General features: G+C 40.0%; 1 protein-coding gene across 1 annotated transcript in view; it reads left to right on the top strand.

Moving 5' to 3' along the window:
* Nucleotides 1-26,702, top strand: part of GSDME (gasdermin E) — a 229,707-nt gene that overhangs the window by 805 nt on the left and 202,200 nt on the right. The window lies entirely within an intron of this gene.

Genomic DNA, 26,702 nt, shown 5'->3' with positions numbered 1-26,702 from the left:
GATTGTAAAGTTTAATGACTAAGTGCCCGATAGCTAAAAGTAATCTTAAAAACAGGGGCACTTTCATTCATTAAACTTTACAATTACTCTTATTTTTTTCCTTTGTGTTATGGTAAACATAACGCTGATCCTGCACCCGCAGCACCTGCTTCGATTAGAATATCGATGACTAATCTAGTATCCTTCAATCGTTGTGTGCCTCACGAGCTGGACGCCAAAGGGGGCACACAAGAATGGGAGGAAGCCGGATTTGTCATCGATCTGCAAAAGAAAGCAGGAGCTGAGGCTGGAGGATCACCGTTATGTTTACCATAACGTAAAGTTAAGTATTTAAAAAAATAAGCGTCATTGTAAAGTTTAATGAATGAAAGTGCCGCTGTTTTTAAGATTACTTTTAGTTACTAGGTACTTAAACTTCACAATCACTTTAACTTTCATGATTCAGATAGAGCATGCAATTTTAAACAACTTTCCAATTTACTTCCATTAACAAAATTTACACAGTCTTTTTATATTTACACTTTTTGAGTCACCAGCTCCTACTGAGCATGTGCAATAGTTCACAGAATATACATATATGCATTTGTGATTGGCTTATGGCTGTCACATGATACAGTGGAAATAGACATAACTTTTAAGTTTGTCATCAAAAAATCTACTACTCAAAATCTACTGTATTTACTGGTCCTTTAACATCAGTGTTTATCTTATATGCTGCTTACATGATATTGGCTGGGGAGCCAGCTGGACTGAGGTAAGTTGGTACACACAGGTTTATACACGGTCAGTAGCGCAGGCAGCAGCATGGGACACACAGGCAGCAGCAGAAACAGACAGCAGTGGACAACAAGATATAAAGACAGGCACTGGAGACCAGAAGAAACACAAGTAGCAGTGGTGAGTGTGGCACTCTGTGTATTAAAAGGGTATTAAACTCATTGCACCCCAAAAGAATACAGTATGCAGAATTGAGAATTAAGCAATTTTTTTAAAACTTTTTGTTTGTTTGTTATTATTGACAAATTCATTACTGCATTGTCCATAGTTCTTGTGCTGCTATTTTAACCTTCTACCAGCAGGTGACGATCACTATGTTCTCAGCCACAGTAACTAATTGTTACCATGGAAACGCCTCAGTGGTTCAGTAATCCTGAAGCAAGCACTGAAGGCAGTTAAGAAACATAGCACCAGAGTAAAGCAGAGTTATTTATTGGTTTCAGATGAAAATCGCAAAATAAATGTGTTGCACCAGAACAAGCTCCGCATCTTTATTCTAAAATTGCAACATGAGCAGGATACACATGCAGGCAATGATCAACCAAATACGTACAATGGTCAAATGAAAATGTAATTGACCAATAAGTTTACTTGTAATTATGGGAATCCGGATCCCCTGAGCAGGAATGGGCAACTAGCAGCGCTATGTTTTTGCACTACCAGTGCTGACCTGTTTGCACATGTGCCGTGACTCTCCTTCAGATACTTGCAGTGTAACCTAGTTTCCATAATAGCAACCCCCATGATTAGAGGAAGGTGCATTAAATGTGTTTAGTGTCCCCTTAAAAAGCAATTTCTCAAATATCCCTTTTCAAATTTAGTTTCATCTTTTTATAAATATTTGTCTCTTGCTGAAAAATATGGTGCATGCAGTACAGCTAACTTTACTACATTGAAAATAAATGGAAAACCAATGATTATTTGCATACTTATTGAATGAACAGTTTGGGCTCTATTTAAGCAGTGGATGCTGCTGTGAAGTCCTTGCAGTGCCAGCAGCGTTCATGACCGCTGCCTCTTAAAGGGACACTAACGTATAAATAAACATTGTTTTATATACACACTTTCTACAGCACCAGTTTCATAGGGTATATGTATACTAGTCTGTGATTGGCTGATGTCGGTAACAAGATACAGGGGGCCAGAAAATGGGAGAAAAAAAGTATTTGCCAAAATTAAAATCTACTGCTTATTTGAAATTCAGAGTGAGTGCTATTACATTGTCTTTTTATTATGTACTTATTGATTGTGCAATTCTACTGTATTTTGTGGTCCTTTAACCTTTCTGCAACCTCACAAACTTGTTTGTTAGGGGTAATTGACAGGTGGTGTTAGAGCAGGGGGCAGTGCTGCACGAGGAAATTCTAATGCAGTGGACAACAGCATCTGCTTGCATCGAAGACTGGTGGTGCATCAGATAGTAAATAGAACCTTTGAGTTAATTAACCAAGATTCATTAAGAATTTGAATAATTTTTGCATAACAAATGCCTCCATTAGCTAAAGTATCCTATGAAATAAATTCACAAAGGTTTCTATAGTTGATGTAAATTATGCTTTCTCCAACATAGGTGTGTCCGGTCCACGGCGTCATCCTTACTTGTGGGATATTCTCTTCCCCCACAGGAAATGGCAAAGAGCCCAGCAAAGCTGGTCACATGATCCCTCCTAGGCTCCGCCTTCCCCAGTCATTCTCTTTGCCGTTGTACAGGCAACATCTCCACGGAGATGGCTTAGAGTTTTTTGGTGTTTAAATGTAGTTTTTATTCTTCAATCAAGAGTTTGTTATTTTAAAATAGTCATTTTCCCTATGGGATCCGGTAAGCCATTTTTATTAAATAAGAATAAAGGGCTTCACAAGGGCTTAAAGACTGGTAGACATTTTTCTGGGCTAAAACGATTGATTTATAAGCATTTTTAATAGTTTATAGCTTTGAGGAGTTATTTTATTCTTGGGAATTATGTTAAATAACCGGCAGGCACTGTATTGGACACCTTTTTCACTGGGGGCCTTCTCTAATCATAGGCAGAGCCTCATTTTCGCGCCTCTATTGCGCAGTTGTTTTTGGGAAGCAAGGCATGCAGATGCATGTGTGAGGAGCTCAGATACATAGAAAAAGCTTACTGAAGGCGTCATTTGGTATCGTATTCCCCTCTGGGCTTGGTTGGGTCTCAGCAAAGCAGATACCAGGGACTGTATAGGGGTTAAATATAAAAACGGCTCCGGTTTCAAATTTGGTGTGCAATACTTTTAAGGCTTTAAGACACTGTGGTGAAATTTTGGTGAATTTTGAACAATTCCTTCATACTTTTTCTCATTTTCAGTAATAAAGTGTGTTCAGTTTAAAATTTAAAGTGACAGTAACGGTTTTATTTTAAAACGTTTTTTGTACTTTGTTATCAAGTTTTTGCCTGTTTAACATGTCTGAACTATCAGATAGACTATGTTCTGTATGTGAGGAAGCCAAGGTTCCTTCTCATTTAAATAGATGTGATGTATGTGACACAAAATTTAGAGAAAATGATGCCCAAGATGATTCCTCAAGTGAGGGGAGTAAGCATGGTACTGCATCATCCCCTCCTTCGTCTACGCCAGTCTTGCCCACACAGGAGGCCCCTAGTACATCTAGTGCGCCAATACTCCTTACTATGCAACAATTAACGGCTGTAATGGATAATTCTATCAAAAACATTTTAGCCAAAATGCCCACTTATCAGCGAAAGCACGACTGCTCTGTTTTAGAAAATACCGAAGAGCATGAGGACGCTGATGATAATGGTTCTGAAATGCCCCTACACCAGTCTGAGGGGGCCAGGGAGGTTTTGTCTGAGGGAGAAATTTCAGATTCAGGGAAAATTTCTCAACAAGCTGAACCTGATGTGATTACATTCAAATTTAAATTGGAACATCTTCGCGCTCTGCTTAAGGAGGTGTTATCTACTCTAGATGATTGTGACAATTTGGTCATTCCAGAGAAATTATGTAAGATGGACAAGTTCCTAGAGGTCCCGGGGCCCCCCGAAGCTTTTCCTATACCCAAGCGGGTGGCGGACATTGTAAACAAAGAATGGGAAAGGCCCGGCATACCTTTTGTCCCTCCCCCTATATTTAAGAAATTGTTTCCTATGGTCGACCCCAGAAAGGACTTATGGCAGACAGTCCCCAAGGTCGAGGGGGCGGTTTCTACTCTAAACAAACGCACTACTATCCCTATAGAAGATAGTTGTGCTTTCAAAGATCCTATGGATAAAAAATTAGAGGGTTTGCTTAAAAAGATGTTTGTTCAGCAAGGTTACCTTCTACAACCAATTTCATGCATTGTTCCTGTCACTACAGCAGCGTGTTTCTGGTTCGATGAACTAGAAAAGTCGCTCAATAAAGATTCTTCTTATGAGGAGATTATGGACAGAATTCATGCTCTTAAATTGGCTAATTCTTTTACTTTAGACGCCACTTTGCAATTGGCTAGATTAGCGGCGAAAAATTTGGGGTTTGCTATTGTGGCGCGCAGAGCGCTTTGGCTAAAATCTTGGTCAGCGGATGCGTCTTCCAAGAACAAATTGCTTAACATACCTTTCAAGGGGAAAACGCTGTTTGGCCCTGACTTGAAAGAGATTATTTCAGATATCACTGGGGGTAAGGGCCACGCCCTTCCTCAGGATAGGTCTTTCAAGGCTAAAAATAAACCAAATTTTCGTCCCTTTCGCAGAAACGGACCAGCCCCAAGTTCTACATCCTCTAAGCAAGAGGGTAATACTTCTCAAACCAAGCCAGCCTGGAGGCCAATGCAAGGCTGGAACAAAGGTAAGCAGGCCAAGAAACCTGCCACTGCTACCAAGACAGCATGAGATGTTGGCCCCCGATCCGGGACCGGATCTGGTGGGGGGCAGACTTTCTCTCTTCGCTCAGGCTTGGGCAAGAGATGTTCTGGATCCTTGGGCGCTAGAAATAGTCTCCCAAGGTTATCTTCTGGAATTCAAGGAGCTACCCCCAAGGGGGAGGTTCCACAGGTCTCAATTGTCTTCAGACCACATAAAAAGACAGGCATTCTTACATTGTGAAGAAGACCTGTTAAAAATGGGATTGATTCATCCTGTTCCATTAGGAGAACAAGGGATGGGATTCTACTCCAATCTGTTCATAGTTCCCAAAAAAGAGGGAACATTCAGACCAATCTTAGATCTCAAGATCCTAAACAAATTTCTCAAGGTTCCATCGTTCAAAATGGAAACCATTCGGACAATTCTTCCTACCATCCAGGAAGGTCAATTCATGACCACGGTGGATTTAAAGGATGCGTATCTACATATTCCTATCCACAAGGAACATCATCGGTTCCTAAGGTTCGCTTTTCTGGACAAGCATTACCAGTTTGTGGCACTTCCATTCGGATTAGCCACTGCTCCAAGAATTTTCACAAAGGTACTAGGGTCCCTTCTAGCGGTGCTAAGACCAAGGGGCATTGCAGTAGTACCTTACTTGGACAACATACTGATTCAAGCGTCGTCTCTACCTCAAGCAAAGGCTCATACGGACATTGTCCTGGCCTTTCTCAGATCTCACGGGTGGAAAGTGAACGTAGAAAAAAGTTCTCTATCTCCGTCAACAAGAGTTCCCTTCTTGGGAACAATAATAGACTCCTTAGAAATGAGGATTTTTCTGACAGAGGCCAGAAAATCAAAACTTCTAAGCTCTTGTCAAGTACTTCATTCTGTTCTTCTTCCTTCCATAGCGCAGTGCATGGAAGTAATAGGTTTGATGGTCGCGGCAATGGACATAGTTCCTTTTGCGCGAATTCATCTAAGACCATTACAACTGTGCATGCTCAGTCAGTGGAATGGGGATTATACAGACTTGTCTCCGACGATACAAGTAGATCAGAGGACCAGAGATTCACTCCGTTGGTGGCTGACCCTGGACAACCTGTCACAAGGGATGAGCTTCCGCAGACCAGAGTGGGTCATTGTCACGACCGACGCCAGTCTGGTGGGCTGGGGCGCGGTCTGGGAACCCCTGAAAGCTCAGGGTCTTTGGTCTCGGGAAGAATCTCTTCTCCCGATAAATATTCTGGAACTGAGAGCGATATTCAATGCTCTCAAGGCTTGGCCTCAGCTAGCAAAGGCCAAATTCATACGGTTTCAATCAGACAACATGACGACTGTTGCGTATATCAACCATCAGGGGGGAACAAGGAGTTCCCTGGCGATGGAAGAAGTGACCAAAATAATTCAATGGGCGGAGACTCACTCCTGCCACTTGTCTGCAATCCACATCCCAGGAGTGGAAAATTGGGAAGCGGATTTTCTGAGTCGTCAGACATTTCATCCGGGGGAGTGGGAACTCCATCCGGAAATCTTTGCCCAAATAATTCAATTGTGGGGCATTCCAGACATGGATCTGATGGCGTCTCGTCAGAACTTCAAGGTTCCTTGCTACGGGTCCAGATCCAGGGATCCCAAGGCGACTCTAGTGGATGCACTAGTAGCACCTTGGAGCTTCAACCTAGCTTATGTGTTCCCACCGTTTCCTCTCATTCCCAGGCTGGTAGCCAGGATCAAACAGGAGAGGGTATCGGTGATCTTGATAGCTCCTGCGTGGCCACGCAGGACTTGGTTTGCAGATCTGGTGAATATGTCATCGGCTCCACCATGGAGGCTACCTTTGAGACAGGACCTTCTTGTTCAAGGTCCGTTCGAACATCCGAATCTGGCCTCACTCCAACTGACTGCTTGGAGATTGAACGCTTGATTTTATCAAAGCGAGGGTTCTCAGATTCTGTCATTGATACTCTTGTTCAGGCCAGAAAGCCTGTAACTAGAAAAATCTACCATAAAATATGGAAAAAATATATCTGTTGGTGTGAATCTAAAGGATTCCCATGGAACAAGATAAAAATTCCTAAGATTCTATCCTTTCTTCAAGAAGGTTTGGAGAAAGGATTATCTGCAAGTTCTTTGAAGGGACAGATTTCTGCTTTATCTGTTTTACTTCACAAAAAGCTGGCGGCTGTGCCAGATGTTCAAGCTTTTGTTCAGGCTCTGGTTAGAATCAAGCCTGTTTACAAACCTTCGACTCCTCCTTGGAGTCTTAATTTAGTTCTTTCAGTTCTTCAGGGGGTTCCGTTTGAACCCCTACATTCCGTTGATATCAAGTTATTATCTTGGAAAGTTTTGTTTTTGGTTGCAATTTCTTCTGCTAGAAGAGTTTCAGAGTTATCTGCTCTGCAGTGTTCTCCTCCTTATCTGGTGTTCCATGCAGATAAGGTGGTTTTGCGTACTAAACCTGGTTTTCTTCCGAAAGTTGTTTCTAACAAAAATATTAACCAGGAGATAGTCGTGCCTTCTTTGTGTCCGAATCCAGTTTCAAAGAAGGAACGTTTGTTGCACAATTTGGATGTAGTTCGTGCTCTAAAATTCTATTTAGAGGCTACAAAGGATTTCAGACAAACATCTTCCTTGTTTGTTGTTTATTCTGGTAAAAGGAGAGGTCAAAAAGAAACTTCTACCTCTCTCTCTTTTTGGCTTAAAAGCATCATCAGATTGGCTTATGAGACTGCCGGACGACAGCCTCCTGAAAGAATCACAGCTCATTCCACTAGGGCCGTGGCTTCCACATGGGCCTTCAAGAACGAGGCTTCTGTTGATCAGATATGTAAGGCAGCGACTTGGTCTTCACTGCACACTTTTACTAAATTTTACAAATTTGATACTTTTGCTTCTTCTGAGGCTATTTTTGGGAGAAAGGTTTTGCAAGCCGTGGTGCCTTCCATCTAGGTGACCTGATTTGCTCCCTCCCATCATCCGTGTCCTAAAGCTTTGGTATTGGTTCCCACAAGTAAGGATGACGCCGTGGACCGGACACACCTATGTTGGAGAAAACAGAATTTATGTTTACCTGATAAATTACTTTCTCCAACGGTGTGTCCGGTCCACGGCCCGCCCTGGTTTTTTAATCAGGTCTGATGATTTATTTTCTCTAACTACAGTCACCACGGTATCATATGATTTCTCCTATGCAAATATTCCTCCTTTACGTCGGTCGAATGACTGGGGAAGGCGGAGCCTAGGAGGGATCATGTGACCAGCTTTGCTGGGCTCTTTGCCATTTCCTGTTGGGGAAGAGAATATCCCACAAGTAAGGATGACGCCGTGGACCGGACACACCGTTGGAGAAAGTAATTTATCAGGTAAACATAAATTCTGTTTTATTGGCTTACATGTTTTAGGGATCTTTATTTGGTTATCAGTATCTTTGAATGTCTTAAGAAACAAGGGCAGAAATGTTACACAGGCCTCGACAAAGAGCCTTGGGACCATATCTTTGCTGTTTTTTTGCGGCTGTTTTTTCAGTGGCAATGTTTATTGTACCTGCTCCATTGTTTTTCGTTTTAATAAAATAATAAAAAAAAAAGTAAAAAACATATAGCACTAATTATTAAATTTGTGCTCAAATTAAATACACTATAGTCATCAGAATATGAATTTATAATTCAATACAGTGGTTTGGTTGATTAAAAATCATCTTGCATACGTCATGATTGGTTAAAGGGACAGTCTACACCAGAATTTTTATTGTTTTAAAAGATAGATAATCCCTTTATTACCCATAACCCAGTTTTGCATAACCAACACAGTTATAATAATACACTTTTAACCTCTGTGATTATCTTGTATCTAAGCCTCTGCAAACTGCCCCTTTATTTCAGTTCTTTTGACAGACTTGCAGTTTAGCCAATCAGTGCCTGCTCCCAGATAACTTCACGTGCACGAGCACAGTGATATCTATATGAAACACGTGAACTAACACCCTCTAGTGGTGAAAAACTGTTAAAATGCATTCTGAAAAGAGGTGGCCTTCAAGGTCTAAGAAATTAGCATATGAACCTCCGCTTTCAACTAAGAATGCCAAGAGAACAAAGCAAAATTGGTGATAAAAGTAAATTGGAAAATTGTTTAAAATTACATGCTCTATCTGAATCATCAACATTTTGGCCTAGACTGTCCCTTTAAATTGCATTCAGGCACATTAGGCAACTTTCTCAACACTGAGTCAATAAGCCATGTTTTTTACTTTTCGTGTCTTTTTCGTGTCTTTCTCTTGCTTCTGTAAAGATTTGTACAAGTTAATAACCAAATAGTGAAGCCAAAGCTTCAAGATAGAGAAAGTGCGCTAACAAGCTGAAAGTATACACACCATATAAGGAATTGAAGTGAAAATTTAATAAACATATAGAATAAGATACACAAATATATACACTAAAAATAGGGACGTCTCCCTGTAATGTAAATAAAACTAGGAAAAAATCCTAATGAAAAAACAGGTTAAAACCTATAAATGATGAATAATGCAGATACTAATTGATAATCTATGACATAAAAAAGATATAGCATAAAAATGATAATTAAAAGATATGGCATAACAGTGATATCATAAAATAAAACTTAAAAGACAAGCACCAAGTTCATATGTATCAACACAGTGCAAATGAATGCCGATATTGGAACAGTGGAAAGAAAATAACGGCTTGTACCACAAATAGATACAGTTTACTGTACCGTAAGTCAAGAGAGTGTTCAGAGGGTGTTACCGAGGAGAAGAAATCCTTCGGTCAAGGCTTGGACCGCAGCTGCAGTAACTGCCGTTCCTGGAGATAGAAGTGTGCAAACCTCTGCACATGTGAGTCGGCGTCTGACGTCACAGGCTTCTCATCGGCTCCTCTCAGGGTGTTACTCGCTGCTCCAGCAGCGTAAAGGAAAAGCAGCTGATTGCTGTGTCCTGGTGGGAACTTTCTGTGAAGGCAGACTTGGCTGCTGTAGGTATGTTTAATGATCCAATACAATAGTGGGGCACAAGTTATCCCTCACCTTGGGATATTCAAAGATGCTGGTAACCCGGGTTTAAAGTTGCAGTACAGGCTGTACTGAAATATCCCTTGCTGTTTCAAAGTCACAGTGTCACAGTGTCACAAATGCAAGCGACGTGTTTCGCCCTCCCTTGGGCTTTATCAAGATCTGAGGTGAGGGATAACTTGTGCCCCACTATTGTATTTGATCATTAAACATACCTACAGCAGCCAAGTCTGCCTTCACAGAAAGTTCCCACCAGGACACAGCAATCAGCTGCTTTTCCTTTACGCTGCTGGAGCAGCGAGTAACACCCTGAGAGGAGCCGATGAGAAGCCTGTGACGTCAGACGCCGACTCACATGTGCAGAGGTTTGCACACTTCTATCTCCAGGAACGGCAGTTACTGCAGCTGCGGTCCAAGCCTTGACCGAAGGATTTCTTCTCCTCGGTAACACCCTCTGAACACTCTCTTGACTTACGGTACAGTAAACTGTATCTATTTGTGGTACAAGCCGTTATTTTCTTTCCACTGTTCCAATATCGGCATTCATTTGCATACGGCCACCTGCACTGTGTTGATACATATGAACTTGGTGCTTGTCTTTTAAGTTTTATTTTATGATATCACTGTTATGCCATATCTTTTAATTATCATTTTTATGCTATATCTTTTTTATGTCATAGATTATCAATTAGTATCTGCATTATTCATCATTTATAGGTTTTAACCTGTTTTTTCATTAGGATTTTTTCCTAGTTTTATTTACATTACAGGGAGACGTCCCTATTTTTAGTGTATATATTTGTGTATCTTATTCTATATGTTTATTAAATTTTCACTTCAATTCCTTATATGGTGTGTATACTTTCAGCTTGTTAGCGCACTTTCTCTATCTTGAAGCTTTGGCTTCACTATTTGGTTATTAACTTGTATTTGATACATACAGAGATTGTATCTTTAGAGTAGTGTTTAGCAATACCTTCCTTTAGCGCGCACTAATCCACCCAATTTGATAAGATTTGTACAAGTTCATGAAAAGCTTATGTCCATTTTCCTATGGGTTTTTTTTTGTGTATGTGATAAAAGGGACACATGACCTAAACGTTGAATTACTTGAAATTGGTGCAGCATATGTGTAAATGTGCTCTATACAATATCACATAAATATCTCTGTGTAAAGAAATGATGATCTGCTACTTCAAAATTTCCACAGTAGGCTCATCCTATTGTAGTGGGACTTTAAAAGTACGGACCTGGTAAAGTAAAAATTAAACATTCATGGCTCATATAAAGCATGCAATTTTAAACACGTTTCCAGTTGACTTCTTCTTTTAAATTTGTTTTGTTATCTTTTTATTGAAGAATAAATCTAGGTAGGCTGATAGGAGCTTAGGAGAGTACACATTTTTTAACGTCCAATGGCAGCAGTGTTTGTAACTATGTATAACATTACATTATTATTATTATACTTTATTTATGAAGCTCCAACATATGCTGCAGCGCTGTCCATGGATACAATTCACTTAAATAAAACAATTATATAAAACTTGTAAGAGACAAGACAAAATTTTACAAACATACATGGGGAAATGAAGGGCCCTATTCCTGTGAGAACTTACAATCTAGAAGGGTAGGAGGTTGAGAAACAGGAGGTGAGGACTGCAAGATTGAGAAAGATGTTAATGAAGAGTTAGATGAGGGAAATGTTAGGTAAGTGAAATGAATTTATTATTGAGTTGGGTGGTAGGCTTTCCTGAACAGAAAAGTCTTCAGGGAACATTTAAAGGAAGAAAGATTAGGGCAAAGCCTGACAGCACGAGGGAGAGTGTTCCAGAGGGTAGGTGCTGCACGACAGATTTTTTTTTACTCAATCAAAGAATTTGAAAGAAAAAAACGTAGATAGAGGATATGATACACAAACTATAGAAAAAGTAAAGAATAAAAATAGAAAGGACATTATTTATGGAAATAATAAAAAAGAAAGAAAAACCCTCAATTCCCTTTATCACTCAATATATTAAAAACCATAAGATGGTTGGAAAAAATATAAAGAAACAGTTAAACATACTTAAATTAGATGATAGATTGAAAAATATTATTGGAGAGAAACCAGAAATAGTCTATCGTAAAGCGAACAATCTGAAAAATAAATTAACACCCACAGAACTAAAGAAAAGGCAAAATATAGACATAGATTTGTTCGTAAAAGAGATAAAAGGTTTGTTTGTTTCCTTGCCTAATATGCAAGGCCTGCAGACATTCAGAGAAAAAGAAAAAAATTAGTTCAAATGTTACTGGCAAGGAGTATGAGATAAAGGACACAATACGGTGCACTGATAGAAATATTATTTATCTAATAGACTGTAGTTGTGGGAAACAATATATAGAAGAATCGAGCAGACCAGTCAGAGAGAGAGTGAGGGAACATATTCTCTCTATTGAGAATGCCCTTGAAGATAGAAACAAGGATTTACCTGTCCCCCAACATTTTCTGAAGTGAAATAACTGTAATTTGAAGAATTTTAAATACACAGGGATTGCAAAATTTAAACCAAATTGGAGAGGAGGAAATATAGAAAATGAATTACTGATATTAGAATATAAGTGGATTTATGAATTAGAAACAAAATATCCAAATGGGTTAAATATTGAATTCAGTATAACACCATTCTTACATTAAGTTAAATATATATTTTTTCCTTGTGTGTGTGTGTATATATATATATATATATATATATATATATATATATATATATATATATGTGTGTATGTATATATATATACCGTATATACTTGAGTATAAGCCCAATTTTTCAGCCCACTTTTTGGGCAGAAAAATCCACTTCGGCATAAACTCCAGTGAACAAAAAAAAAAAGAACTTACCGAGGACTTGCGCTAGAGGTAAAGAGCCTGCGCATGCTCTGTTTCATAGCATGAAAGACTAGCATGAACCCCGGACGCAAACGAGCAATATATACGGTAAGCAGTTACAATAAATGATTGTTTATTTTTGTAGTGTCACAATTGCAAAGCATTGCTTGAAGACACCGCAGTTCTTTTCTTCAGACATAAAAGTTCTTTGCAAATATGACATAATATACACATACATATTGTCAAATTATATTTTTTTGGGGGGGGGAGGAGCAGATAGAGCTTTATTTTGATTGTACTCTAGTTACAGTATTTTTAGAGTTGGGTTTACGGTATATTTTTATTTTATGGTATGGCATTTTTTTTTTAAGTTTTTTTTTTTACTGTTAGAAATGGATCCCAGTACTTCTAATCCTGCACCAAAACAAAAACGCAGGTCATACGAAGCTGCTTTCAAACTAAAGGTTGTGTCAAGAGCAGAAAAAAGCAATAACAGTATTGCAAGTAGGGAATTTGGTGTTGATGAAAAACAAGTGAGAGAGTGGCGGAAAATGAAGGCTGACTTGGAAAAGATTCCAAAGGCAAAAAAAGCTTGACGTGGTTTAACAACTCCATATGGGGCTCTAGAGACTGAATTGCATAAATGGGTTATGGAGTGTCGTCAAAATGGTTACTGCGTAACACGCATGGGAATTCGCTTACGTGCCCTTCAAATGGCTAAAGATGACAAATTAAAAGCACCAGGCATTGAAAATTTTGTTGCATCAGCAGGATGGTGTACTGGCTTCATGAATAGGTATGGCCTATGTTTGCGGCAAAGAACAAAGATTTCACAGAAGTTGCCAAAAGACCTTGATGAAAAGTGACGTCATTCCATTCATTCATCATAAAACAAAGAAAGATCCATAACTATTACCTAGGAGATATTGGGAATATGGATGAAACACCTATGACCTTTGATCTTCCAAGCAACAGAACCGTGGCAAGTTTGGGAGACAAAACTGTTTTACTCAGAACCACAGGTAATGAGAAAAAACATTTTACAGTCGTTCTGTCATGTTTGGCTAATGGAACTAAGCTGCGGCCTGTCATTATTTTTAAAAGAAAGACCTTGCCTAAAAAGGTCAATTTCCCACCACGAATTACAGTGCGCGCACATGTTAAAGGCTGGATGAATGAAGATGGAACAAAAAAGTGGCTGGAAGAAGTTTGGAACGGACGACCAGGAACAGCCTTAAAGAAAAAAACATTATTGCTAGTTTGGGATATGTTCAGAGCCCACACATCTGATGACATAAAATATTGGCAAAGTCTTCTCAAGTTACTTTAGCCGTTATTCCAGGTGGGCTTACATCTGTATTACAGCCCTTAGATGTGTGTTTAAATAAACCTTTCAAAGACCGTGTGCGAAAGATGTGGTGCGAATGGATGTCATCTGGTCAAACCCGACTGACAAAAGGTGGAAATATGATGAAGCCTGATATAGAACTGATAGCAAAGTGGGTTCGTGATGCATGGGAAGACATTCCAGAGGACATGGTGAAGCACGCCTTCAAGAAATGTGCCATAAGTAATGCTATGGATGGCAGTGAAGACAGTGCTTTGTATGAGGACGACAGCTGTGATAGTGATGACTGCGAACTCTGTGACAATGTATATGATGATAACCTCACACCAGCTACAGCTGAAGCTCTGTTTGGACATACAGATGAGGAGGAGGAATCCAGTTTTGAAGGATTTTGATGCTTGTGTTTTAGCTTGGTACTTTAATGTTATATATTGTTTTTGTTGAATATACTGATAATATATTGTTTTTGTTGACCCTCTTTTCCACATGCCTCAATTAAAGCAATTTTATTGTTATCTACCTGTATTTTTATTTTTGAAATTTACCGTGAGCTGCTGCATTTCCCAGCCTCGGCTTATACTCGAGTCACTCATTTTACCCAGTATTTTGGGGTAAAATGAGGGGTCTCGGCTTATACTCGGGTCGGCTTATACTCGAGTATATACGGTATATATATATATATATATATATATATATATATATATGTATGTGTGTGTGTGTATATATATATATATATATATATATATATTTCTCTTGTTAAGTGTATCCAGTCCACGGATCATCCATTACTTATGGGATATTAACTCCTCCCCAACAGGAAGTGCAAGAGGATTCACCCAGCAGAGCTGCTATATAGCTCCTCCCCTAACTGCCATTACCAGTCATTCTCTTGCACCCAACGAATAGATAGGATGTGTGAGAGGACTGTGGTGATTATACTTAGTTTCATACCTTCAATCAAAAGTTTGTTATTTTATAATAGCACCGGAGTGTGTTATTCCTTCTCTGGTAGAATTTGAAGAAGAATCTACCTGAGTTTTTCTATGATTTTAGCCGGAGTAGTTAAGATCATATTGCTGTTTCTCGGCCATCTGAGGAGAGGTAAACTTCAGATCAGGGGACAGCGGGCAGATTAATCTGCAAAGAGGTATGTAGCAGCTTATTATTTTCTGACAATGGAATTGATGAGAAAATTCTGCCATACCGATATAATGTAAACTCAGCCTTAAATGCAGTAGCAGCAACTGGTATCAGGCTGTCATGTATGTATATTTTACACTTCAGTATTCTGGGGAATGGCACTTCACTGGAATTATACTGTATGCATAAAACTTTAGCCTAATTTGCAGGGACTAGCAACAGGCTTTTTAATAACACTCAATTTATTAATGTTAAACGTTTTTTGCTGGCATGTAAAATCGTTTAATTTTCTGAGGTACTGGGTGAAAAAATGTTTTGGGCACTATTTTTTTCCACTTGGCAGTCGTTTTATTTAATTTATGACAGTTTACTGATCTCTCTCACTGTTATGTGTGAGGGGGAGGGGCCTTTTTTGGTGCTTTTGCTACGCATCAAAAAATTCAGTCAGAAGTTTATTGTCTTCCCTGCATGATCCGGTTCATCTCTACAGAACTCAGGGGTCTTCAAAACTTGTTTTGAGGGAGGTAATCACTCACAGCAGAGCTGTGAGATTGTAGTTGACTGTGATAAAAAAAAACACGTTTATTTCTGTATTTTTTTTTTTTTTTCTGCTATCAGGGTTAGTTATCCTTTGCTAATGGGAGCAATCCTTTGCTAAAATTGTGTTTTTTACAAAGATTTGATGCTATAACTTTTCAGTTTATTAATTTTCAACTGTCATAACTTTTTCTGTGCTTCTTATAGGCACAGTACGTTTTCATATTATAGTAAATTACTTGAAAAGTATTTCCAAGTTGCTAGTTTATTTGCTAGTGTGTTAAACATGTCTGATTCAGAGGAAGATATCTGTGCTATATGTGCTAAAGCCAAAGTGGAGCCCAATAGAAATTTATGTACTAACTGTATTGATGCTACTTTAAATAAAAGTCAATCTGTACAAATTGAACATATTTCACCAAACAACGAGGGGAGAGTTATGCCGACTAACTCGCCTCACGTGTCAGTACCTGCATCTCCCGCTCGGGAGGTGCGTGATATTGTAGCGCCGAGTACATCTGGGCGGCCATTACAAATCACATTACAGGATATGGCTACTGTTATGACTGAAGTTTTGGCTAAATTACCAGAACTAAGAGGTAAGCGTGATCACTCTGGGGTGAGAACAGAGTGCGCTGATAATATTAGGGCCATGTCAGACACTGCGTCACAATTTGCAGAACATGAGGACGGAGAGCTTCATTCTGCGGGTGACGGTTCTGATCCAAACAAACTGGATTCAGATATTTCAAATTTTAAATTTAAGCTGGAAAACCTCCGTGTATTACTAGGGGAGGTGTTAGCGGCTCTGAATGATTGTAACACAGTTGCAATACCAGAGAAAATGTGTAGGTTGGATAAATATTTTGCGGTACCGGCGAGTACTGACGTTTTTCCTATACCTAAGAGACTTACTGAAATTGTTACTAAGGAGTGGGATAGACCCGGTGTGCCGTTCTCACCCCCTCCGATATTTAGAAAGATGTTTCCAATAGACGCCACCACACGGGACTTATGGCAAACGGTCCCTAAGGTGGAGGGAGCAGTTTCTACTTTAGCTAAGTGTACCACTATCCCGGTGGAGGATAGCTGTGCCTTTTCAGATCCAATGGATAAAAAGTTAGAGGGTTACCTTAAGAAAATGTTTGTTCAACAAGGTTTTATATTGCAACCTCTTGCATGCATTGCGCCTGTCACGGCTGCAGCAGCATTTTGGTTTGAGTCTCTGGAAGAGACACTTGAATCAGCTCCATTAGATGAGATTACACACAAGCTTAAAGCCCTTAAGTTAGCTAACTCATTTATTTCAGATGCCGTAGTACATTTAACTAAACTTACGGCTAAGAATTCCGGATTCGCCATTCAGGCACGCAGAGCACTGTGGCTAAAATCCTGGTCAGCTGACGTTACTTCTAAATCTAAATTGCTTAATATACCTTTCAAAGGGCAGACCTTATTCGGGCCCGGGTTGAAAGAAATTATCGCTGACATTACAGGAGGTAAAGGCCATGCCCTGCCTCAAGACAGAGCCAAACCTAAGGCTAGACCGTCTAATTTTCGTTCCTTTCGTAATTTCAAAGCAGGAGCAGCATCAACTTCCTCTGCACCAAAACAGGAAGGAGCTGTTGCTCGCTACAGACAAGGCTGGAGACCTAACCAGTCCTGGAACAAGGCCAAGCAGGCCAGGAAACCTGCTGCTGCCCCTAAGACAGCATGAATCGAGGGCCCCCGATCCGGTAACGGATCTAGTGGGGGGCAGACTTTCTCTCTTCGCCCAGGCTTGGGCAAGAGATGTCCAGGATCCCTGGGCGTTAGAGATCATATCTCAGGGATACCTTCTAGACTTCAAATTCTCTCCCCCAAGAGGGAGATTTCATCTGTCAAGGTTGTCAACAAACCAAATAAAGAAAGAGGCGTTTCCACGCTGCGTACAAGATCTTTTATTAATGGGAGTGATCCATCCGGTTCCGCGGTCGGAACAAGGACAAGGGTTTTACTCAAATCTGTTTGTGGTTCCCAAAAAAGAGGGAACTTTCAGGCCAATCTTGGATTTAAAGATCCTAAACAAATTCCTAAGAGTTCCATCGTTCAAAATGGAAACTATTCGGACAATTTTACCCATGATCCAAAAGGGTCAGTACATGACCACAGTGGATTTAAAGGATGCTTACCTTCACATTCCGATTCACAAAGATCATTACCGGTATCTAAGGTTTGCCTTTCTAGACAGGCATTACCAGTTTGTAGCTCTTCCATTCGGATTGGCTACGGCTCCGAGAATCTTCACAAAGGTTCTGGGTGCTCTTCTGGCGGTACTAAGACCGCGAGGAATTGCGGTAGCTCCGTACCTAGACGACATTCTGATACAAGCTTCAAGCTTTCAAACTGCCAAGTCTCATACAGAGTTAGTACTGGCATTTCTAAGGTCGCATGGATGGAAGGTGAACGAAAAGAAGAGTTCTCTCTTTCCACTCACAAGAGTTCCCTTCTTGGGGACTCTTATAGATTCTGTAGAAATGAAGATTTACCTGACAGAAGACAGGTTAACAAAGCTTCAAAATGCATGCCGTGTCCTTCATTCCATTCAACACCCGTCAGTAGCTCAATGCATGGAGGTGATCGGCTTAATGGTAGCAGCAATGGACATAGTACCCTTTGCACGTCTACATCTCAGACCGCTGCAATTGTGCATGCTAAGTCAGTGGAATGGGGATTACTCAGACTTGTCCCCTACTCTGAATCTGGATCAAGAGACCAGAAATTCTCTTCTATGGTGGCTTTCTCGGCCACATCTGTCCAGGGGGATGCCATTCAGCAGGCCGGACTGGACAATTGTAACAACAGACGCCAGCCTACTAGGTTGGGGCGCTGTCTGGAATTCTCTGAAGGCTCAGGGACAATGGAATCAGGAGGAGAGTCTCCTACCAATAAACATTCTGGAATTGAGAGCAGTTCTCAATGCCCTTCTGGCTTGGCCCCAGTTAACAACTCGGGGGTTCATCAGGTTTCAGTCGGACAACATCACGACTGTAGCTTACATCAACCATCAGGGAGGGACAAGAAGCTCCCTAGCAATGATGGAAGTATCAAAGATAATTCGCTGGGCAGAGTCTCACTCTTGCCACCTGTCAGCAATCCACATCCCGGGAGTGGAGAACTGGGAAGCGGATTTCTTAAGTCGTCAGACTTTTCATCCGGGGGAGTGGGAACTTCATCCGGAGGTCTTTGCCCAAATACTTCGACGTTGGGGCAAACCAGAGATAGATCTCATGGCGTCTCGACAGAACGCCAAGCTTCCTCGTTACGGGTCCAGATCCAGGGATCCGGGAGCGGTTCTGATAGATGCTTTGACAGCACCTTGGACCTTCGGGATGGCTTATGTGTTTCCACCCTTCCCGATGCTTCCTCGATTGATTGCCAGAATCAAACAGGAGAGAGCATCAGTGATTCTAATAGCGCCTGCATGGCCACGCAGGACTTGGTATGCAGATCTAGTGGACATGTCATCCTGTCCACCTTGGTCGCTACCTCTGAAACAGGACCTTCTGATCCAGGGTCCCTTCAAACATCAAAATCTAATTTCTCTGAAGCTGACTGCTTGGAAATTGAACGCTTGATTTTATCAAAACGTGGTTTTTCTGAGTCAGTTATTGATACCTTAATACAGGCTAGGAAGCCTGTTACCAGAAAGATTTACCATAAGATATGGCGCAAATACTTATATTGGTGCGAATCCAAGAGTTACTCATGGAGTAAGGTTAGGATTCCGAGGATATTGTCTTTTCTACAAGAAGGTTTAGAAAAGGGTTTATCCACTAGTTCCTTAAAGGGACAGATTTCAGCTCTGTCCATTCTTTTACACAAACATCTGTCAGAAGTTCCGGACGTTCAAGCTTTTTGTCAGGCTTTAGCTAGGATCAAGCCTGTGTTTAAAACTGTTGCTCCACCATGGAGTTTGAACTTTGTTCTTAATGTTTTACAGGGGGTTCCGTTTGAACCCCTTCATTCCATTGATATCAAGTTGTTATCTTGGAAAGTTCTGTTTTTAATGGTGATTTCCTCGGCTCGAAGAGTCTCTGAGTTATCTGCCTTACATTGTGATTCTCCTTATCTGATTTTTCATTCAGACAAGGTAGTTCTGCGTACTAAACCTGGGTTCCTACCTAAGGTGGTCACTAACAGGAATATCAATCAAGAGATTGTGGTTCCATCTTTGTGTCCTAATCCTTCTTCGAAAAAGGAACGTCTGCTACACAATCTAGATGTAGTCCGTGCCCTGAAATTTTATCTACAGGCAACTAAGGATTTTCGACAAACGTCTTCCCTGTTTGTCGTTTATTCTGGTCAGAGGAGAGGTCAAAAAGCTTCGGCTACCACTCTCTCCTTTTGGCTTCGTAGCATAATACGGTTAGCCTATGAGACTGCTGGACAGCAGCCTCCTGAAAGAATTACAGCACATTCTACTAGAGCTGTGGCTTCCACTTGGGCCTTTAAGAATGAGGCTTCTGTTGAACAGATTTGCAAGGCTGCAACTTGGTCTTCTCTTCATACTTTTTCCAAATTTTACAAATTTGACACTTTTGCTTCTTCGGAGGCTGTTTTTGGGAGAAAGGTTCTTCAGGCAGTGGTTCCTTCCGTATAAAGAGCCTGCCTGTCCCTCCCGTCATCCGTGTACTTTAGCTTTGGTATTGGTATCCCATAAGTAATGGATGATCCGTGGACTGGATACACTTAACAAGAGAAAACATAATTTATGCTTACCTGATAAATTTATTTCTCTTGTAGTGTATCCAGTCCACGGCCCGCCCTGTCACTTTAAGGCAGGTAATTTTTCCATTAAACTACAGTCACCACTGTACCCTATGGTTTTCCTTTCTCTGCATGTTTTCGGTCGAATGACTGGTAATGGCAGTTAGGGGAGGAGCTATATAGCAGCTCTGCTGGGTGAATCCTCTTGCACTTCCTGTTGGGGAGGAGTTAATATCCCATAAGTAATGGATGATCCGTGGACTGGATACACTACAAGAGAAATAAATTTATCAGGTAAGCATAAATTATGTTATGTGTGTGTGTATATATATATATATGTGTGTGCGTGTGTGTGTATGTGTGTATATATATATATATATATATATATATATATATATATATATATATATATATATATATAAAAAAGTTTTCCTTGTTTTTCCTTATTTAATTTCTCTCTATTTATAATACTATGAAAACTATCAATATAATCATGTACTAATAATAAATGCTTAAATTTATTATTATAGAAGTAAATTTTTCCCTTCTGTTTATTAGATACGAATATAATATAGAATAATTTAGAAATGGAATTAAAGTTTATTATTATGTTTTATAAAGATGAATTAAAAGCAATAAAAGGTGAAATAATGAAACGAAGACAAAAACACAGATGGGATAAATATTAACCATCAGAAATGTATCAATAAGATCATCTGCAAACGTTTACTCCCTACTAATTGATAATGAAAGTTTGGGTATATAAGAGGACACATACTGGACAAAGTAATACTGCTTGAGAAAGGCTGTCTTTACACAGCCGAAACACGCAGCACTTGCTAGACTAGAGATTGCCGCTAAACCAGTCAGACGCTGCAGGCACAGGAATCGGATAGGATCCTGACACACCTCCATAAGGTAGTAAAGGTTAACGTGTGTATCTGTTGATACCTGGCGGGTTTTTGAGGATACCCGCGAAAATAACCAACTGACAGAGGAACACAGAGGATAATTTGGCTCAAGGATGTGATGTGAAACAGCATAGCTGATGTTTAATAACAAGGCAACAAGAACAGAATTACTTTTACCGGTAACTGCCTTATAGAAACATTGTGTCACGTAAACGTAACAGTAAAGCAATTATTAACTTTCGGCTAGATTACGAGTTTTGTGGTATGAGTGAAAAAGCATCGTTATGGCTCTTTTTCACTACCGCTGGTATTAAGAGTCTTGCAAGTTTAGCTGCACCGCACACTTTTTTGGCCGTAACGCAACGTAACTACCACAGCTTTCCAAAAGTCCTTTTTCAATGGGACTTCCTTTGCGCCGGTATTACGAGTTTGCCTGGTAGGCCAAAAAAGTGAGCGGTACAGCCTATACCGTCAAGATTCGTACCGTAAACTGAAAGTCAGTAGTTATGGGTTTTATGTTACAACGCCGTAACATAAAACTCATAACTAAAGTGCTAAAAAGTACACTAACAGCCATAAACTACCTATTAATCCCTAAACCGAGGTCCTCCCGCATCGCAATCACTAAAATATAAAATTATTAACCCCTAATCTGCCGCACCCGACATCGCCTCCACTGGAATAAACATATTAACCCCTAAACCGCTGCACTCCCGTATCGTAAACACTAGTTAAATATTATTAACCCCTAATCTGCTGTCCCTAACATCGCCGCAACCTACATTACTGTTATTAACCCCTAATCTGCTGTCCCTAACATCGCCGCCACTATACTAAAGTTATTAACCCCTAAACCTAAGTCTAACCCTAACCCCCCTAACTTTAATATAATTAAAATAAATCTAAATAAAAATTACAATTAATACCTAAATAATTCCTATTTAAAACTAAATACTTGCCTATACAGGGAGTGCAGAATTATTAGGCAAGTTGTATTTTTGAGGATTAATTTTATTATTGAACAACAACCATGTTCTCAATGAACCCAAAAAACTCATTAATATCAAAGCTGAATATTTTTGGAAGTAGTTTTTAGTTTGTTTTTAGTTTTAGCTATTTTAGGGGGATATCTGTGTGTGCAGGTGACTATTACTGTGCATAATTATTAGGCAACTTAACAAAAAACAAATATATACCCATTTCAATTATTTATTTTTACCAGTGAAACCAATATAACATCTCAACATTCACAAATATACATTTCTGGCATTCAAAAACAAAACAAAAACAAATCAGTGACCAATATAGCCACCTTTCTTTGCAAGGACACTCAAAATCCTGCCATCCATGGATTCTGTCAGTGTTTTGATCTGTTCACCATCAACATTGCGTGCAGCAGCAACCACAGCCTCCCAGACACTGTTCAGAGAGGTGTACTGTTTTCCCTCCTTGTAAATCTCACATTTGAGAATGGACCACAGGTTCTCAATGGGGTTCAGATCAGGTGAACAAGGAGGCCATGTCATTAGATTTTCTTCTTTTATACCCTTTCTTGCCAGCCACGCTGTGGAGTACTTGGACACGTGTGATGGAGCATTGTCCTGCATGAAAATCATGTTTTTCTTGAAGGATGCAGACTTCTTCCTGTACCACTGCTTGAAGAAGGTGTCTTCCAGAAACTGGCAGTAGGACTGGGAGTTGAGCTTGACTCCATCCTCAACCCGAAAAGGCCCCACAAGCTCATCTTTGATGATACCAGCCCAAACCAGTACTCCACCTCCACCTTGCTGGCATCTGAGTCGGACTGGAGCTCTCTGCCCTTTACCAATCCAGCCACAGGCCCATCCATCTGGCCCATCAAGACTCACTCTCATTTCATCAGTCCATAAAACCTTAGAAAAATCAGTCTTGAGATATTTCTTGGCCCAGTCTTGACGTTTCAGCTTGTGTGTCTTGTTCAGTGGTGGTCGTCTTTCAGCCTTTCTTACCTTGGCCATGTCTCTGAGTATTGCACACCTTGTGCTTTTGGGCACTCCAGTGATGTTGCAGCTCTGAAATATGGCCAAACTGGTGGCAAGTGGCATCTTGGCAGCTGCACGCTTGACTTTTCTCAGTTCATGGGCAGTTATTTTGCGCCTTGGTTTTTCCACACGCTTCTTGCGACCCTGTTGACTATTTTGAATGAAACGCTTGATTGTTCGATGATCACGCTTCAGAAGCTTTGCAAATTTAAGAGTGCTGCATCCCTCTGCAAGATATCTCACTATTTTTGACTTTTCTGAGCCTGTCAAGTCCTTCTTTTGACCCATTTTGCCAAAGGAAAGGAAGTTGCCTAATAATTATGCACACCTGATATAGGGTGTTGATGTCATTAGACCACACCCCTTCTCATTACAGAGATGCACATCACCTAATATGCTTAATTGGTAGTAGGCTTTCGAGCCTATACAGCTTGGAGTAAGACAACATGCATAAAGAGGTTGATGTGGTCAAAATACTCATTTGCCTAATAATTCTGCACTCCCTGTAAAATAAACCCTAAGCTAGTTACAATATAACTAATAGTTACATTGTATCTATCTTAGGGTTTATTTTTATTTTACAGGCAAGTTTGTATTTATTTTAACTAGGTAGACTAGTTAGTAAATAGTTATTAACTATTTACTTGCTACCTAGTTAAAATAAATACAAATTTACCTGTAAAATAAAACCTAACCTGAGTTACACTAGCACCTAACCTTACACTACAATTAAATACATTACATTAATTAAATACAATTAACTAAATTACAAAAAAACAAACACTAAATTACACAAAATAAATTATCAAATATTTAAACTAATTACACCTACTCTTATAGCCCTCTCAAAATAAAAAAGCCCCCCCAAAGAGGGGGGTGAGATGTTAGAGTGTTTAGTTGGAGAGAGCAGCGATGAGTGTGGGCTGGCTGTGAGCTTGTTGCTTCTCCTTCCTTCTTTCCTCTGCTGCACCCCCCTTTCCCCCTCCCCCCCCTTTTGACGTGTGAATAATTGGCAAACTGTAACCAAGCCATCTCATTATTACTAAACTATATACTAATGTTGTGTTATACAGTAGCTTTGTCCTCTAATATGGAGGATACTTGACAAGTTTTTTTATTATGCTCAAGTTCCTGTTGTTCTTTCTTATGATATCTTTCATCATGAGGTTTGTGGACTACGACAGGACAATATGGAAAATTTTGTGACAAAGGTAGAGCTATTCGTTAAGTACAAAGATGAAGGTAAACAGGAGGTTGAATATTATTTTGTTGACAGCCCCCCCCCAGAAAATATGACCAGTGAAACAAGCCTGAGGTCAGGGACTGGATTATAACATAACATAAATCTGTAGTACACATAATGTACTTGTTCTGACTTCAGGGCATGGACATTTGTTGTTAACCTGTCCTTACATTGTATGTGTATGTAACTCATCTCATATTTTCCCTCCTGTATCAAGTATTGATCAATAAAGCTCTTTTTAAAAAAAAAAAAGGCCCCCCAAAATAACCCCCCCAGCCTACAATAAACTACCAATGGCCCTTAAAAGGGCCTTTTGTTGGGCATTGCCCCGAAGAAATCGTCTCTTCTACCTGTAAAAAAATAATGCAAACAACCCCCCAACAGTAAAACCCACCACCCACACAACCAACCCCCCAAATAAAATCCTATCTAAAAAAACCTAAGCTCCCCATTGCCCTGAAAAGGGCGTTTGTATGGGTATTGCCCTTAAAAGGGCATTTAGCTCTTTTTCCGCCCAAACCCTAAGCTAAAAATAAAACACACCCAATAAACCCTTAAAAAAACCTAACACTAACCCCCCAAGATCCACTTACAGTTTTTGAAGACCGGACATCCATCCTCAACGAAGCGGCAGAAGTCCTCATCAAAGCCGGCCGAAGTCTTCATCCAAGCGGGCTGAAGTCTTCATCCAAGCGGGCTGAAGTCTTCATCCAAGCCGGCAGAAGTCTTCATCCAGACGGTATCTTCTATCTTCATCCATCCGGCGCGGAGCGGCTCCATCTTCAAGACATCCGGCGCGGAGCATCCTCTTTAATTGACGGCTCTTCCAGAATGAAGGTTCCTTAAAGGGACGTCATCCAAGATGGCGTCCCTTGAATTTCGATTGGCTGGTAGAATTCTATTGGCCAATCGGAATTAATGGGTAAAAAATCCTATTGGCTGATGCAATCAGCCAATAGGATTGAGTTTGCATTCTATTAGCTGTTCCAATCAGCCAATAGAATGCAAGCTCAATCCTATTGGCTGATTGCATCAGCCAATAAGATTTTTTACCCTTTAATTCTGATTGGCTGATAGAATTCTATAAGCCAATTGGTATTCAAGGGGCGCCATCTTGGATGACGTCCCTTAAAGGAACCTTCATTCGGGAAGAGCCGTCAATTGAAGATGATGCTCCGCGCCGGATGTCTTGAAGATGGAGCCGCACCGGATGGATGAAGATAGAAGATGCCGTCTGGATGAAGACTTCTGCCGGCTTGGATGAAGACTTTGGCCTGCTTGGATGAAGACTTCTGCCGCTTTGTTGAGGATGGATGTCGGGTCTTCAAAAACTAAGTGGATCTTCGGGGGTTTGTGTTAGTTTTTTTTTTAAGGGTTTATTGGCTGGGTTTTATTTTTAGCTTAAGGTTTGGGCGGAAAAATAACTAAATGCCCTTTTAAGGGCAATGCCCATACAAATGCTCTTTTCAGGGCAATGGGGAGCTTAGGTTTTTTTAGATAGGATTTTAATTGGGGGGTTGGTTGTGTGGGTGGTGGGTTTTACTGTTGGGGGGCTGTTTGTATTTTTTTTTTTTACAGGTAAAAGAGCTGATTTCTTTGGGGCAATGCCCCGCAAAAGGCCCTTTTAAGGGCTATTTGCAGTTAAGTTTAGGCTAGGTTTTTTTTTTTTATTTTGGGGGGGCTTTTTTTATTTTGATAGGGCTATTAGATTAGGTGTAATTTGTTTAAATATTTGATAATTTATTTTTTATTTTGTGTATTTTAGTGTTTGTTTTTTTGTAATTTAGTTAATTGTAGTGTAAGGTTAGGTGTTCGTGTAACTCAGGTTAGGTTTTATTTTACAGGTAAATTTGTATTTATTTTAACTATGTAGTTAGTAAATAGTTCATAACTATTTACTAACTAGTCTACCTAGTTAAAATAAATACAAACTTACCTGTGAAATAAAAAAAAAACCTAAGCTAGCTACAATGTAACTATTAGTTATATTGTAGCTAGCTTAGGGTTTATTTTACAGGTAAGTTTTAAATAGGAATTATTTAGTTAATGATGGGAATTTTTATTTAGATTTATTTTAATTATATTAAAGTTAGTCAATGTTAGGGTTAGATTTAGGGTTAGGTTTAGGAGTTTATAAATTTAGTATAGTGGCGGCGACGTTGGGAACGGCAGATTAGGGGTTAATAAATTTATGTAGGTGGCGGCAACATTGGGGCCGGCAGATTAGGGGTTAATAAGTGTAGGTGGGTGGCGGCGAC

Source organism: Bombina bombina, chromosome 5 (assembly GCF_027579735.1).
Source record: "Bombina bombina isolate aBomBom1 chromosome 5, aBomBom1.pri, whole genome shotgun sequence".
Lineage (NCBI taxonomy): Eukaryota > Metazoa > Chordata > Amphibia > Anura > Bombinatoridae > Bombina > Bombina bombina.
The sequence above is the reverse complement of the archived record's forward strand: the minus strand, read 5'-3'. Positions and strand labels throughout refer to the sequence as shown.